The sequence below is a fragment of the Centrocercus urophasianus genome, unplaced genomic scaffold, assembly GCF_019232065.1.
Source record: "Centrocercus urophasianus isolate 14NV4802_14NV808 unplaced genomic scaffold, USGS_Curo_1.0 seq_40, whole genome shotgun sequence".
NCBI lineage: Eukaryota > Metazoa > Chordata > Aves > Galliformes > Phasianidae > Centrocercus > Centrocercus urophasianus.
This window is the reverse complement of record NW_024884978.1, coordinates 1,480,950-1,496,159: the sequence shown is the minus strand read 5'-3', so window position 1 is coordinate 1,496,159 and position 15,210 is coordinate 1,480,950. Positions and strand designations below refer to the sequence as shown.

The window sequence follows — 15,210 nt, the reverse complement described above, 5'->3', positions numbered from 1 at the left end:
CAGTAAAGAAACCCTGAAACCTATAGCCTGGTATATTTATAGCATGATTCATGGTCACTGGATGTTCTATAAACACATTTATTGAGCTGTTTTTCTCTCAATTGTTTCCTTTTTTAGAAATTTATCACCAGGAAAAGCACTTGCAGACTATTCCTACCTGCACAGAGATTTCATTGCTGTCCTGGTGATCTCAATTGCTACATAGGCAATAAATAGTTCTGTGTGCTTGTGACCAACCTTGTTAATTCATGAAAATTGCAGTCCCATGCAGGCATCTGTCAGGAGATGCCTTGTCACCCCTTTCCCACCTGCTGTACACAGTCTCAGTCTGGAGGAGATCGGGATGTGTTTAGGGATGACAAGATGAGGGCTTTCTGCAGGAACAGGGCAAGCTGCTCTCACCCAAATTTCCAAAATGGTGTTCTCTGCACAAATCAAAATCTCTGTGTTGGGCTCTGCAGATTGGCTATTCTTGTGGCACGGATTGCATCCAGCTCCTTTGTGGCACAGATTGAGTGATCACAGTGAAAGAGGTGAGATGGGAAAAGCTGGTGGGTAGGAGGATGGGGATCCTCCAGATTAGCAGAGGCAGAAAAGATGTTCTGCACTCCAGAGCTGGCCTGTAGTGAAGTTCTTACTGATGGTGCATGTCTGATTTCTATACTCCTTTTTTTCTTCTGCCCAGTACTTGGCTTTAAAGAGCAAGTTTTATCACAGCACAGCATGAGTGCTAGGCTACTCCAAAGGCTGTGCAGTGTCAAGAGGAGAGCATTCCCCTGAATGACCAGGGCATGCTCCTGTGCTTTCCTTTTCTCTTTACAAGTCTTCAGGAAATACTTGATCATTGAAAGCACTGCTGCCAGCATCACACACAGCAAAACAAACTCCAAGTAAACTACAGAGACCTGATGCTTTTGTCCTCTATCTTTTGTGCAGAAACCATGATCAGAAACAACTTTTTTAATCACTGACTGTTTTAATGTTTCCCAACCAGTTCATAAAGCGGCTTTCAGGACATGACGCAAAACAGCAGTTCAAAGCCATAGATCTTTCTAGTTAATCTAGAAGATTAAGCACCTCACAGCCACTGGAAAGTGCTCCTTGGGACTACAGTATTATGGCCTGGATAAATCTGGTTTTATAATCCTGCTTAGTCAACACTGATCTGGATAAACGGAGACCCATCGTTTGAGAATGAAGCTCAGAAAGAATGATTTGGGCAAAGAGAGGAAAACAGCAGCACATGTTTTTGACAGGGACAGGAAGGTGGCACAGGATGTTAAACCACACCAGGGACAAAGGATAATCCCCAATTGCCCTTTACAATGGTGTTTCACAGAGTCACCTTACTGTGTGTCCTGGGGTGAGCGCGGTGGGCAGGGCCAGCTTGGCTGTGCTGAGACAGCTCGGTCCTGCAGCCAGCAGCAGACTCTGGGACAAGGTGCTACCTGAGATCTGGCACGGTCTTGAACATGCATGAATGCCACCGAGATCAAGGAAACTTGCAGAGCAGCCAAAGTGCTCATTTCTGAGGGCAAAAATAAATTATACTTATCTGCCCTCCTCACCTTGAGGGAAGAACTAAGAATAGAAGTAAATATGCACACTAATCAGTTGATTTCCAGGAATCCCAGCTTACCTACCAGCATTTGACATAGGAGTAAATGTATTTCTACCAGAAATTCCTCATGAGAACTCAGCTAAACCATTGCACCACCCTGCAGCTGATAACAGCCTTTAGCAACCAACAGTAGAGATTTTATTTTTTTTTTACCCCCAAGGATAGCAGTATTTGTCCTCCTTTACTTTGCTGATTTGTCCTTTACCAGCACTCCAGGAAAGCTGAAATGAAGCTTGGCTCATGGATGTAGCTGAGGTAATTGTTTTCCTCTTTATATTTTTTTTATCATTTCTGAAGTTAGAGACATGTAAAGACAAAGCACCTTACTTACAAAGCTTTCTGATGAAAGGATGAAATGCGGTCTGTACTCTTCACTAAAAAAAATACCCTCAGTTCTACAAACGCTTCAGTTTTCTAACAAGTTTTCTATTCAACTGCAGCCAGCTCAAGTTTGAAGTGCATTAGATTGTTACATCAGCAGCTTAACTACTGGGTTATTAAAGCACTGATCAGATGAGTGAAGAACCGGAAACATTTATTGCAAGTAAGAATTTTAGGAAATACCTTTTTTAACACTTGTAAAAGAAACACTTGTGTGTACAAATATTGATAAATGGTGCAAAAAAAAAAAAAAAAAAAAAAAAAGTTAGAAAATAATTGTATTTAAATCCAGGTTGCCTGTATTTCTGAACATGTGCTGCTAAGGCATAAATTATTGGCTTAGTACACACATTATGGCCAAAATTCACTTGTCAATGTTTTGCACATTGTCAGATCAGCTGGTCACAATGGCTTTGTGTTCTAGAGGAGCTGCTTTATTCAAACAAAGATTTTGCAATTAGCTCACAAACGAAAATCAATTTGAATTATAGAGCTTTCTAATACAGAGCATTTGTCTGCTCTGAATCGATGCAAAACCTTTGCCAGTAAACACAGAGAGAATGGAAGTGTTGAATGTGCAAAAGTTTGCTCCTACTCACCCAAAGTGATAATATTAAAATAAGTGTTCCAAGTACTTCATGGCACCAAACCCAGAAATGAGAAAAGAAAGCTTTTAGAAAACAAAGCAGCACATGAAATTCATTACCTGAGTATCATATCATTTTGGCTCAGAAGTGCTGCCAGGGGGACACAAGAAGGAAGGAAAGATCCCATTCCTCACACATTTGTTACGATCCAGAAACTTTGCTTTCTTGAGAAACTTCTGCACTAAAATCACTGGAGCTAATATTGCAGAAAACTTTTGGACATAGATTTCTATTATTCTCCTCATTTAAATTTTTTCATCAACTACATAACAGAAAGTGTCAAATCAGCACTGAAGATTCCTCTTTTTCTTTCTGTTCTTCTCTTTCCATTGCCTTAGAGAAAACTGTGTCTTAGTGTTAAAGCAGCAAGATCCATCCAACTTAAGCAAAGGTTACACAAGCTAATACAATTACTACGGTCTCCATATTTTCCCAATAATGAATCTAGCTCTAATTCAGAAGATATGCCCTGCCTGGGAAACAATGTGAGGTTGAATGAGGACAGAGCAATGAATGAGATGTCATAAAAGCCTGACGTTCTTGAGTGCCAGCAGAATGGTTCTTTTCTGATGGGTGCTCTTGGGTTGCTAATTTGAGACATTTGGAGCATTTGGTATACAGCTGTTCAGCTCTGAGTGCAACGGCAAGCATTTTCAAGCTAAAACCACAAGAATGAACCGATGAGGCCATTTGGAAGCCATGTTCAGAGAACTTACCTCCTCTGAATACATTGTTAGAGTTTAGGAGCAGAACCCCCCTCCCTTCCCTGCTGGTTTTCCTTTTGCACTTCTCTAAGCACCTGACCTTGCCAGAGATTCAGATATTGTAGGCAAAGAAGCTGGGAGCAAAGTTTCACCGTGCTGGGTGATTCCAGCGGTGGGGTAGAGGGAGGAAAAGGGGTCTCATTCCACAAACAACTCCTTATTCTTCATTAGAGAATCTGTAGCTATAGCAATTGATATGGACTCTTTCATTTCTTCCCTAACACGTGCACATGCAGTATGCAATATGCTTTGCTGACATGTTTTACTGGCAGGAACCAGCTTGGGATTGTCCAATAGGAGGAGATAAGAATCAGTGACTGTTTTTCCATAGTTGATTGGTTTTGTTAACTGTTAACCTGTTTACTGATCTTGTGGTAGTGGATGACATCTATCCGAGCTGTCACAAACAGAGATATTCAGTGCACTGCATTAAGGTGAAGAAGATCAAGGCCAGTGTCATAGACATAAGGAGAAGGTGTTTTGGTCAAAGGGTAAAACGTGTGAGACTGGAATGCATGATGAGTTTCCTCTGGATCAGTCACTGAATTAACCTGAGTTTAGAACTTTCATCAGCAATCTTGGGCGTGTTAAAAAATTGGGAATGAAATGTGGATTCCGGAGGAAGGAAATACCAAAAGGGGAAAACCAAGCAGTCTCGATGGACTGAGTAATGGAAGTGGGCTGGAAAATTAGTAACACATAGTGTCAAACCACAAGTGGTCATAGCAAGAACTTTTGCTATATATTCAGAATACATCAGATAGAAAAAAAAGAGAGAAGAGGAAGATGTGGTTATGAACAGTGGAAAAAGATGAATCCAATCCAATGTATCAGAGGAGGTAACTGCAGATAGGAAAGTATTAGAGTAGTTGTAGTACTGTAATTACATTTTTAATTGAAAGACTATGAATTTTTTCTCATATTCTTTTTCTTTTTTCTTCCTTCTGAACTGGGGTAATTTCCTTGACACTGCACATTTCTCTATCTTTGATTGCATGGAAAATCAAACATGAAATTGGTGCTAAAAACAGGGTGCACAGTTTGTTCTCTAACCAACTACTGAAACCTTCAAAATGCTTCGTTGTGAAGTGCAGGAATCTGCAAATGAGCACCAAAGAAGAATCAATGTTATTACATTGTTTCTTTCTCCTTTTTTTTTTTTTTTTTTTTTTTTCCATTTTCTTTTCCCCCTGGTATTTCTAGAAAATTTTATGATTGACTTTTATGCCATCAGATTGCTGACAGTAATTTTGCATCTTCAGTTTCTTGATTTTTGACTCTTAATACTTGCGCTGCTTTTCTATAACCATCCTCAAGAATTAAACTGCTTTTAGAAGTCTGTCAAGTTTGTTCAAAGTTCAACAGATTTGAAGACAAAAAGGGGAGACCAATTCACAAGAATGGGCTGATTCATCTGTTTACTGTTTCAAAAACTGCACATCATGTGCCCTTGATAACTTTTGCTAGGGCATCTCCTTAGATCTCATTCTATAGATTTCTCACTCCCTTATAAAGAAAAATGAAAGAGAAAAAAAAAACCCACAATAGTAATTTCAGCAACCGACTTTAAATATTGTGCTTGAGCTCCTAAGTCAATTTGAAGAAAAACACAGAGAGGAGAGCATAGCCACACAGAGCACGTGTAAGACTGATATCCTTCTTCCTCTACCCTTCCCCTCTACTACAAGCATTCAGTGCCAGTTATTCTGTTACACAGCTGTCTCTGAAAGCTTGCATATGCAACTTTATCAGGATTCTTATGTTTCTTTCTGCCGCTGATGTTTCCATCCATTCCTGCATTTAAGAGTAAATCAAATATAAAGTGATGTTCACCATGTACATGCTGTGCACAGCACACTTGCCTGCCTATTTTTCACTTCCTTTTCACATCATTCTTAATAGGCCTTTAAGGACATATCTGTATTCCCGCAGTGTTATTTATGGTTCTGACATCATCCCTCAAGGTGAACAGTACTTTGCTGTAGAGTATTTACTCTTTTATAGTAAATCTGCCTGCTGCTTTCTATAAAAACAGGAAAACAGCTGCAACTTTTATAGGTGAGAATGAAGGTTTCTCCCCCCTCCTAACATACATTTCATCATGGGGAAGTTAAAAGTGATTCTGGGAGGAGAAACACAAAGCATGAGTGTGGTCCTTCCTGACTGAATTCTATCTGTATTCCTTCAGCTGACATTAAACAAAACGCATAAAGCCTCAACAGATGTTTTTATTATCATGCATTACTTATGTGAATGCAATATGGGCAAGCACAGCACTAAATAAAAGAATGAAGTGACCTTGGACCATGGGAGTAGGCCTTTCTTAACAAACATCTTGTTAAGTAGTTAAGTGTATGCACAGTGTCTTTGAATTAACCAGCACAGAGCAAAACAAAACCTGTACAGAAATACAGTCAACAAATCACAGGCATTGGGTGCTTTCACTACAGAGGCATGGGAGATTCAGAAGGTTTAACAGCTTCTACTTGCCTCTCCAAGAGCACATTTGGTAGAGAGAACTTGCAAATACCATGTAAAGAGTAGCTCTGGAGTGGTTTCTAGCACCTGCATCTAATTAGAAACAAAATAAAGCATAATTATTTTTAGTTTTTTTTTTTTTTCTGTCTCTTTTGTAAGTGCAATTTTAAAAGGAGTCGCTTATGCTATTTCCACTCGCATCTGATCTGAACAAAGTGTGATGCTGTAGTGCACAACACGTGCTTCAACCCCAACTGCCTCCAGCGCTTTATGCACTTAACACAATGAAGCTTTCTGACAGCTGGAAAGATCTGAAAGGCTGGGGGAGACGAATGGAAACTTCTTAGTATTACCACCTCTGGGATATGTCTTTGTATTAGCATTTCAGATGAGGAATTCTTATGAATGAAACCCCTCATCAATGATTATCAATGGGAAGAGTTCATGTGTCAGTCCACTCCAGTTAGTGTGTATTTTGTTAAATTTCATATACTTAGAACAACGTGGAGCAAATCAGGGTCAAACCAAGAATCAACATTGTTTTAAAGCAAAATATCTGCTTGCTCAAAACATCAGTGCCCTTAAATGAAGCACTGAATCCAGATTGTCTTTACCCCTAGACTGCAGTCTCTGCTGGTGTTTAAGCCTCCTAAAAGTCCATGCAAAGCCTCAAAGTTCTTGCCCAAAATGCTCAGTATAGTGTTTACCACATTGTATGCTGCTCTATGTGTTATCTCAGAGGACTTTTAGGCCCAAGTCTGAGATTTCTCTTCCTGACATAGGCAATCCAAAATATCACAGTTGTAATAGAGCACTGCTGAACTCCTCAAGGCTTCAACGGAAACTAGAAGCTTTATTTTCTTAGCTGGCTGGTCAAGCATTATGTCTGAATCTTTGGACAACTTTTCTTCCAAGTGCTCTCCATGAAGTTAATGGGAGCACAAATGTGTTTAAATAAAGACAACTTATGGAAAACATTCATAAAGACAAACTTGTCTCTCATGATCAGTTTTGCTGATGTGTGTAGACTGGACACTGTCACTACAGCTTCATAAGAACTTTAGAATTTGCTCCCTCTTTTGTTCCACTGTCAACTGGTCAAATATTTCAAACATTCTCCCTTAACAAATGTGCCCTTGTGGGGGAAAGTCCATTAGTAACAGAGTACTTGCATCTTGTCAGGACCAGACTTTAATGGCTGTTTGAATTTTAACTATTATTTGCTAGCTGTTCCTGCTCAAGCCAACTACATCCATAATAAAAGCCATTAAATACCAAGTAACTGGCCTCAGTGTAGCTGCAGGGTATAATGCTGAGTATGATCTGAATTTATCCATTGCAAAGCAAAGACTTTGATCCACACAAACCTTCTGGAGATGGAAACTATTTTTTGGAAGAAGATTGCCTATTGCAAGAATAAGAGTATTCTTCTTTGCCACAGGGAAGATTACGTATAGGCTGAAGGTAACATGACAGATTGTGAGCCATTTTCCTATTTACAGGATGAATGAAGACAGTGTAAAATATTTGGTAGTGATTTACCACACTAAACATGAGACAAGGCAACCTGGTGTTTGAATCAGTGGCAATGCACACTGTGTAGAAGACAGAAAATGCACTGCATTGGCTCAGCAAAAAGCAAGGCAGCTGTCAGATTCCTGGATAAAAAGGCCATGTGAGTCAAGCTGAACTCTGCATTTTTTTGTCCCTTGCCATTATTGCTACTCTCTGAGAACCAGAAAGCCCTCACCGCACAGAAAGCGTAACTGATTATCGCTGCCCAGTGATACTGCAGGGCATGAGCAAAGGAACTGCAGCAAGCACAGACAGAATGGTAAGTTGTTGTGGTTCACATGGGTAAGTGGGGCTCACATGCGGTTCATGTGGGCAAGTGGGCACATGAAGCCTTGATTGTGCTACATCAGAGAACACACCAGAAAAATTCCCAGAACATCCATGGGTCAGAGTAGGTGATTAAAGCCTCTTCTCATCCCAGCAAGGAGAACACAGACACTGCTCAATCACAGCTTTGTCCTGCTGTAACCTAAGAAAGGAGGCTGAGATAAAAAGGGGATGTGTTGTCCATCTCCTGAGCAATAGTTGAATGAAAGCATTGCATCACAAACCAATGGAAAAATGGCACTGCCCTTTGAGAGATCTATCTTCCCCAGTCTTTATGGCTTTTTTGCAAGGATGTGGGGTCTAAGATGAACACTGGCAGCATTTCCACTTACACAACAAATCTGATTCTAAGCCATTTAAAGTGGTTAGGAATAATAAATCAAAAATCTGTAGAAGAAAAATTAAAGGCATGGTGATCAATATGAGAAGAATGTGTATCTCTCACGTAGATGTGAGGTAACAGAGACAAGTAAAATACTCAGTGCATGAAAGCAGAAAGGTAGGACAAAGGTTAAAATAAAAGTTTTCTGGTTATTTACTCATGGCCCAATCAAAGTCAACTGAAGAAAACAGAAAGCCTTAGTGAGCTTTGGGATAGACTGCTAAGACATTTGCACATCTTAAATGCTTGCTGGATGCAACCAGCGCACTGAGACCAAAGTACTGAATGCAGAATTAAAAATAAACAACACATTAGCTCAAATGTGAGCATAACACAGAGCTCACAAAGCAGTTTTCCATACAAAGCCCTTAACTCACAACAAAACCGACAACAGAAGAAAAAATAACACAATCAAAACCAAAATTCAGCCCTCACAAGTGATGTTCAAAACAATGCTTGGCTGGAGAGATGAGTTTTACACCATATCCCAAATCCAAGCAAGCTCCACAGCTGGAGACACTAATCTGAAAATGTTCACTGCATGAACTGATCCCTGCAGGGGTCAGGAAGAAATTTATTTCCCTGAAGAACAATAACGTATTGGCAAGGTGCACCACAGGAATGCTTCACCTTTTTGAACCAGCGAGTGTTGCTGGTGGCTGGATAGCAGACTTGACAGACCATTACGTATCATCTGTTGAGGCAATATCAGTGTAATATTGAAGGTGGCCCTGGAAAAAATGTTTAGCTGAAAGAACTTCATATTCCTATAGGAATAGCTTACTGAGGCTTCACTAGCAAGTTACTCAAGCTGAGATTAACAATACTTTGCTCGCTATCTTAAGTAAATCATAACACACTTTGCTTTGAAGGTGCTTCACATAAAGCATGCAGCGTGTGGGGGAGCAACAGAGTTCACCTTCTTTGAATTAATTGACTTATGCAAAATTGGCTCTCTCTTTCACTGAAAAGCATAATGCTGTGTAATTTCCTGGGGCTGGAAAGCACATTCCAACATAGGTTAAAACTTAAACTGCTTCCAGAGTGCTTGGATCATCCCTGTGTTTGAATGAAATGTGCTAGCTGACATTTAGGCCCAGGAAAGCCCTGAGAAAGCAGATAATCACAGCTATCCAGTAGTGGTTTTCACAGAATGATATTAAAGTGCTTGAGTTACAAGACTAATTTGCTTCTGTATATGTTCTTTTTTTTTTATTATTTTATTAGAATCAGCTCAGGAGTTTGCATGATTCCAGTGATGTTGAATGGGGATTAGTTTGAAGTGAAAATGTGTTTTCCATTTGTCTGAGAAAGACACAACAGGGAGCAGAGCCCAGGAGATTACTGAAAGCTCTGGGTGATTCTGAGAGGCCAAAGGCCGAGTGACTTCAGATTTCAGTGGAGTGTAATAATCCCTTAGAAATGCACAGCCTGGTGTGTCTGATTGTGCAATTATGGTATGGAAACTGTAGTGCACTTCTGAGCTGTGGATTACTCACTGTGTATCATTAGCACAGGTATGATACCAGCACTGGGCACTCAGCAGTACCAGCTGCATCTGGAGTTACCTGCAGAAAAAACTTCCACTTCCCTTTTCCCTGCTTCACTGGGATGCAGTGTCTCTTCTTAAGTTTGACAGCAATTCAACTACAGAGTAGCAAAAGGTGTAGCTGATTAGCTGATTACCTGATCTGTGGATGACGAGTTAGCCATTTTGCCCACCTCAGGATATTTATGCAGTTATTAGTGGGAATAAAGTTATTTCAGGGATCAAAGAGGCTGCACTGTGCCCTGTTTTCCTATTCTGTGCTATCTGTGACATATGGTAGACTTAAATCTTTGTACTTATCACATGCCTTGCCAACACAGGAACATATTGGCTTGTTTCGTAATGTGTCTTTTATTTATTCACTTCAATTTGGTTGCTAAAACAAACATTTTCCTTGTCTGCATAGCTATGTGTTTCTACAGATGCACTTAGCAGCCCCATGATTCTCCCTGCATCCATCCTGAATGCCAGCTCCAGATGTGGGTGCCCTGAGAGACATCTCAAACATCTCTGATGCCAGATGTGACAGACCTGAATCTGGGGAGCCTTCTCACCATGACTGCTCAGCATCTCATATCAAGAGAAACATGTTGTGTCTACAGGGGCAGCAGCACCCATATAATCCCTAATTATACTTAAATTTTTGTTTTCAGAGAGCCAAAATACTTTATCCATGATGGGAGTAATACAATAATGTTGTCCCTACTGATTTTTCCTTTATTCCAACTATTTGCTAGCTGCCTTTCTGTGGATAGATTTGAATGCTGTTAGTGACCTTGTGAAAACACTGTTGTCATTACTAGAACCAGGTCACAAATACCCCTGGGCACAATGAAATGTTTCACCTGCAATTCTTCAAATAGTTTCCACTGCTGTTAATACTTTGAGGTGTATGAGGTCTCGCACACGTCTATCCACTAAATAGCTATCACCTGCACACAATATTTTGGCATCAAATATCTTCTACATAGAATTCACAGAAGTCTTACTTGAGGATTTATCAATGCACCAAATTCCTGATTTCCTGGAATAGCTCATCTAGAGGGAGAAAAAATCAGCTTCAAATGGGAAACGGAACCTTTCCAAAGTTCATTGGTGTTGGAGGTCAAGTTTTAGTTCAGCTCATTACAGACACAGATGTTAAATTCAGATTAGGAGTTACATTTTGGAAAAGTTTAAGATGTTTTGGGATCTGTGGTTTTGGCCTAACCCTCTCTTTAATCAAAAATGACATCCCTGGGCAAGAGAGTCTTCAGCTTTTTCGTACCTCTCAGAAACGTGCATTCAGACATACAGAAGCTATTTCAGTCTTGATGAGGTAACTCAGGTCATGTTTATTACCACGGCACAGTTGAAAAATCTCCTCCTGTTCAGACAAAAACCCTCTTCCACACCCACATTTCATTTTTTGCCTACAACTTTTACAACTTTTTGGGGAGTGTTTTGTTTTAATGAGGAAAAGAACAACACTGTTTCATTATGATTGTCAAATCAAATACATCACATCCAAAGAAAAAAATTAAGTGAAGACTTTCTCTTGTTTGTCAGCTGTGGCCTCTGTGAAAACAGTGGTTACTATAAGTGAGATGCTTTTGGATGTGAATGTTTTCCTTTGAGATCTTTTTAATTACTTCTATGAGAAGCACAACGACTGAAGTCATGTTAAATTTAGAAAACAGCTTCTTCAAGACTCTGCAAGAAATGCTTGCACACTCATTCCTCAATGCAGGTTTGTATTTCGTTTATCCCACTTGAAGGGCTGAAGAGTCCTAACATGCACCTTACGTGAAACACTAAGACACCAATATGGACCTGTGGAAATACTTTCATGTGGTATCCCTGAAAGATCTGACTCTGTGTGCTTTCACCTTCTGAAACTTTCTGGTCTGAAAGTGGTGCTTGGTCTCTTTGCACAGAGTTCAGAATGCACTACAGAGAAGGGCACCAAAAGAGGGACTGCGGCAGAAAGCCAGCTTGTGCAGGTCAGGCAGAACTGCCTCACTGCTGTGCTGTTCTTCAGCCACCTGCCAGAGGAAAGGCTGGGTTGTATCCTTGTTTAAACAGAAAAAAAGCAGCAACAAAACATCTTATATAGCAGTCAATTTACAGGATTGTATTATAATCACAGCTAAAAATCTGAGAATCGTGATGTATGATGTAAACAGCATTTATGAGTATTTATAAAAGTGAATGTAGCTACTCAGTGTTATTTCTTCCTAGCAGGTAAATAAAACTTTCATTTTATATGTGGGTGAACAAAAGACTTGGCCACAGCCATGTGAAACCTGGAACTGACCCCAGACATTCTCTGTCTAGCATTACACAAGGTAGAAAAGGAATTTACTAAATATAGTATTTTCTGCCCAATGTATGTGCCAAACAACTGGAAAAAGAAGTTAAAAGGATACACATGAAAGAAAAAGAGTACCTCAACTACTTTATGTAAAGAGATGAGAGAATTTAGTTTGAGTAATTTCAGAACAAAATGATATCAACAGATTGGACAACATTCAGAAGTGACCAACAAGAGTCTGAGCTGGAGAGACTGATTCATAAAAGTGAAATAATACTGCTCATTTGTACATCTTGTTTTACCAAACATAACATCAGCATTGGAAAGGGATGGTTTAGTGGGGTATATGAAACAGCTATAATTAAAGGGATGAGGTCAAGGAAACAAACGCCCCAGATAGCAGGGAAAACTTTCTGACAGTGCTATCTCTTAAGCTGCAACACTCTGCAAGGAGAAGTGATTGAGGCCACATCTCCTAGAATAGTTGAAATTAGATTTGCCAAAGCACCAGAAAATGCAGCACAAAAAGCAATCCTGGCTTGGCAGGGGAGAGGACAGGATTAGCAGAGGTCTTTCCTACGGTTACAGAGGACCTATGGTTACAGTAGGGGTTCAGAGTTATTTTTGTCTTTTACAACAACTGTTTGATGAACGACTCCATTATTTCCCAGCTGTCAATGAATAAGAAGAAAGTGTTTCCCGTGGAGTAAAATCTTTCCTGTAAGGTAAAGAATCAACTGGAGAAAAATGCCAATGTCACATTCCAGTGCTTCACTCCTTATTGTGCTTGGCATGTTGCTTCCTCTGTCCTACACAGCAATTGGTCCATACCAGGACAGAACCAGCCTGTTCTGTCTAATAAAATTTTACTGCATTGCTTTTCAAAATAATTTCTATACTAGCACTCTGAAAGCCAGGAAGGCACACAGGCAAGAAAAAACATGCTTACAACTCATTATGAGAATAGTTGCACAAAAGAATTTGACAATGCAGCACAGTTTGTCACATCAGTTTCGTTCCACTAATTGTTCCTTTTTTTATTTAATGAAGAACCATCACCCTAAAATAGACTGTTTCCATAAGAATGCACAGAAATGAAATTGAAAATAAAATCATTAAGTCTTATTATCTGTACAGCCACGCCAAATTCTTTTTTTTTTTTTTTCCAATGACCTTCTCAAATTCCTTTCTCCGTGTCAATGGTGCTCTCTTAAATATTGCGGGTAAGGAGGCAAAAGGGGTGAAAGGAAGTGGTCAAACCACCATGTTCACTGGTGTTGCAATAATTGGAAGCTGACCATTTTCAGCATTGTCAGTAATAACAACATGGGTTCAGCCCCTGGAAATACTCTCTCATCAGCAGCGTGCTGTTTGTAGTAAGCCCCCCTCAGTCCTTGACTTTAAAGAAAATCTATCAGAATCTGGGCTGGAATTTGCCTTGCCTCAGATGCCACAGTTCCCCATCTCGGGTTATGGAAGCAAAGCAGCTTCTGAGGTGACTCAGTAGACTAACAGTGCCCCATGCCTTGCTACAGACTTCTGGCTCTTGCTCAGCCACCTAACAACACAAACCTGTCATCATCCCTCATTTTTACGTTTTTCCTAAAAGTAGGCCCTGTCACAGGAAAGCTGAACACTGTTTAACTCAGTCTCTCGCTTTCGGTCCCCACCTGAACTCTACAGAACCCTGCACTTGGGCTGGAGGCAACCGCGCAGCCCTGTCGTTGGAGATGGCTCCCAGCTGCTCCTCAGGCCTCGTCTGAAGCCCTGTCAAGCTGCTAAGGGCTGCTTCGCCTCCATCACACACACTTTGCCTTCGTCGTTTCTGTGGGCTGTTCCCATCCCTCTTCCTCCTGTTCTCCCTCAGAGCTTCCATAAGCGCAAAGCTTGCAGCTGTCCTCAAGGCGCCATGCTGGGCAGGAGGGTGGGCCAAGGGACTGCATGAAGACCCAAGGGGTGCAGAGGAGACTTTAGGGACATGTGTAGGCCGTGTGCTGTCATACCACTGTGTACGAAGCACAAAATATCCCTCCTATGGCCTGGTTTGAGGAATTCCTGAAGGTATCCTGGGTGGAAAAGGATCCCGTTATATAGCCTGTGCCCTCAGGCAATCTGTTCCAGAGCCCATTGAGCCTTTATGGACTGGTGTTTAATTTATTAATTTTACTATTTTTGTAATTTTCCCATCACAGCAGGTTACAATGCTGTCTTTTCCTAATTTCCTTTTCAGTTCCAGTTCAGGTATCTCCTTGTTAAGGACAGAGGAACACTGGTTCCGAAACAAAGACAGGTTTTTGCAAGGCCACATGAAATCCTGGGATCTGCAGAACAATGGCATACATCAAAGGGCTCCTCCACTTCGTCCTGGACATGTTGGAAAGTAGAGGAACTGATTCTATTTTCCAGGTTCCAAATTCACTTAAACATATAAAGAAACTTTCTTTCTCTCACAGCATGGAAAACACAAGGAGAAGTCTGTTTCACAATGGGGAAAAATGGTTTTTAGATGGCTGCGAATGAACTGATTAATATGAAGAGAGACAATCTCCATTTAATTTCCTCTATCTCCAGTAAGTTAAGTCCATCCTCTTCTTATATCAGTGGAAGTTGTGGTCCGTAATTTCTCCTTCCACCCTTCTAGATGAACCTAACGTCCTTCACTCTTGCACAGGTTGATGACGTAGAGTCACCCTCACAAAGTCAAGTGCAGTTCCTACCTGTTCAAGTTCCATTAGCAAACACCACCCCAGAAGGGCCTGAGAAAAAGGTGGGTCACAGCCAGTCACAGCCCATTACACGCACTTAAAGGCTGGTGCATTGTCAGTGCACATTGATCCTTCAGGCACAAGTTCCTTTTTAGGCCATGCATCTCCACAGCATCTGCACTTGCAAGCAGTGACAAACAAACACCATCAGGCTGGTGGGATCAACTGCTTTTGTACTGTCTCATTCTGTGCACCTTCTGTTTGCCTGTTCTATTCTGATAATGCTGAAAAGATTCCAATTTTTAATGGGGAAAAAAATGGAAAAGAAAAGCATAGTGCCATTGAGTCCTAAGAGTGCCATTGAATCCCTAACTCATTCCCCAGCTGTTTGCTCTTAGGCACTGGGGAGTTGTAAATAGCTGGAAGCAAGACTGCAGAACAGTGGTATATACATTTTGTAAATGGAGCTCTGAGTAATGTCCTGGTTT

General features: G+C 40.7%; 1 long non-coding RNA gene across 1 annotated transcript; it reads left to right on the top strand.

Annotated features, from left to right (window-relative positions):
• Window positions 1–371: 371 nt before the first annotated feature.
• Window positions 372–11,218, top strand: LOC122168032. The gene is made up of 3 exons (XR_006171144.1): window positions 372–533; window positions 1,830–1,876; window positions 10,147–11,218. It is a non-coding gene; the product is annotated as an uncharacterized LOC122168032 (long non-coding RNA).
• Window positions 11,219–15,210: the final 3,992 nt, after the last annotated feature.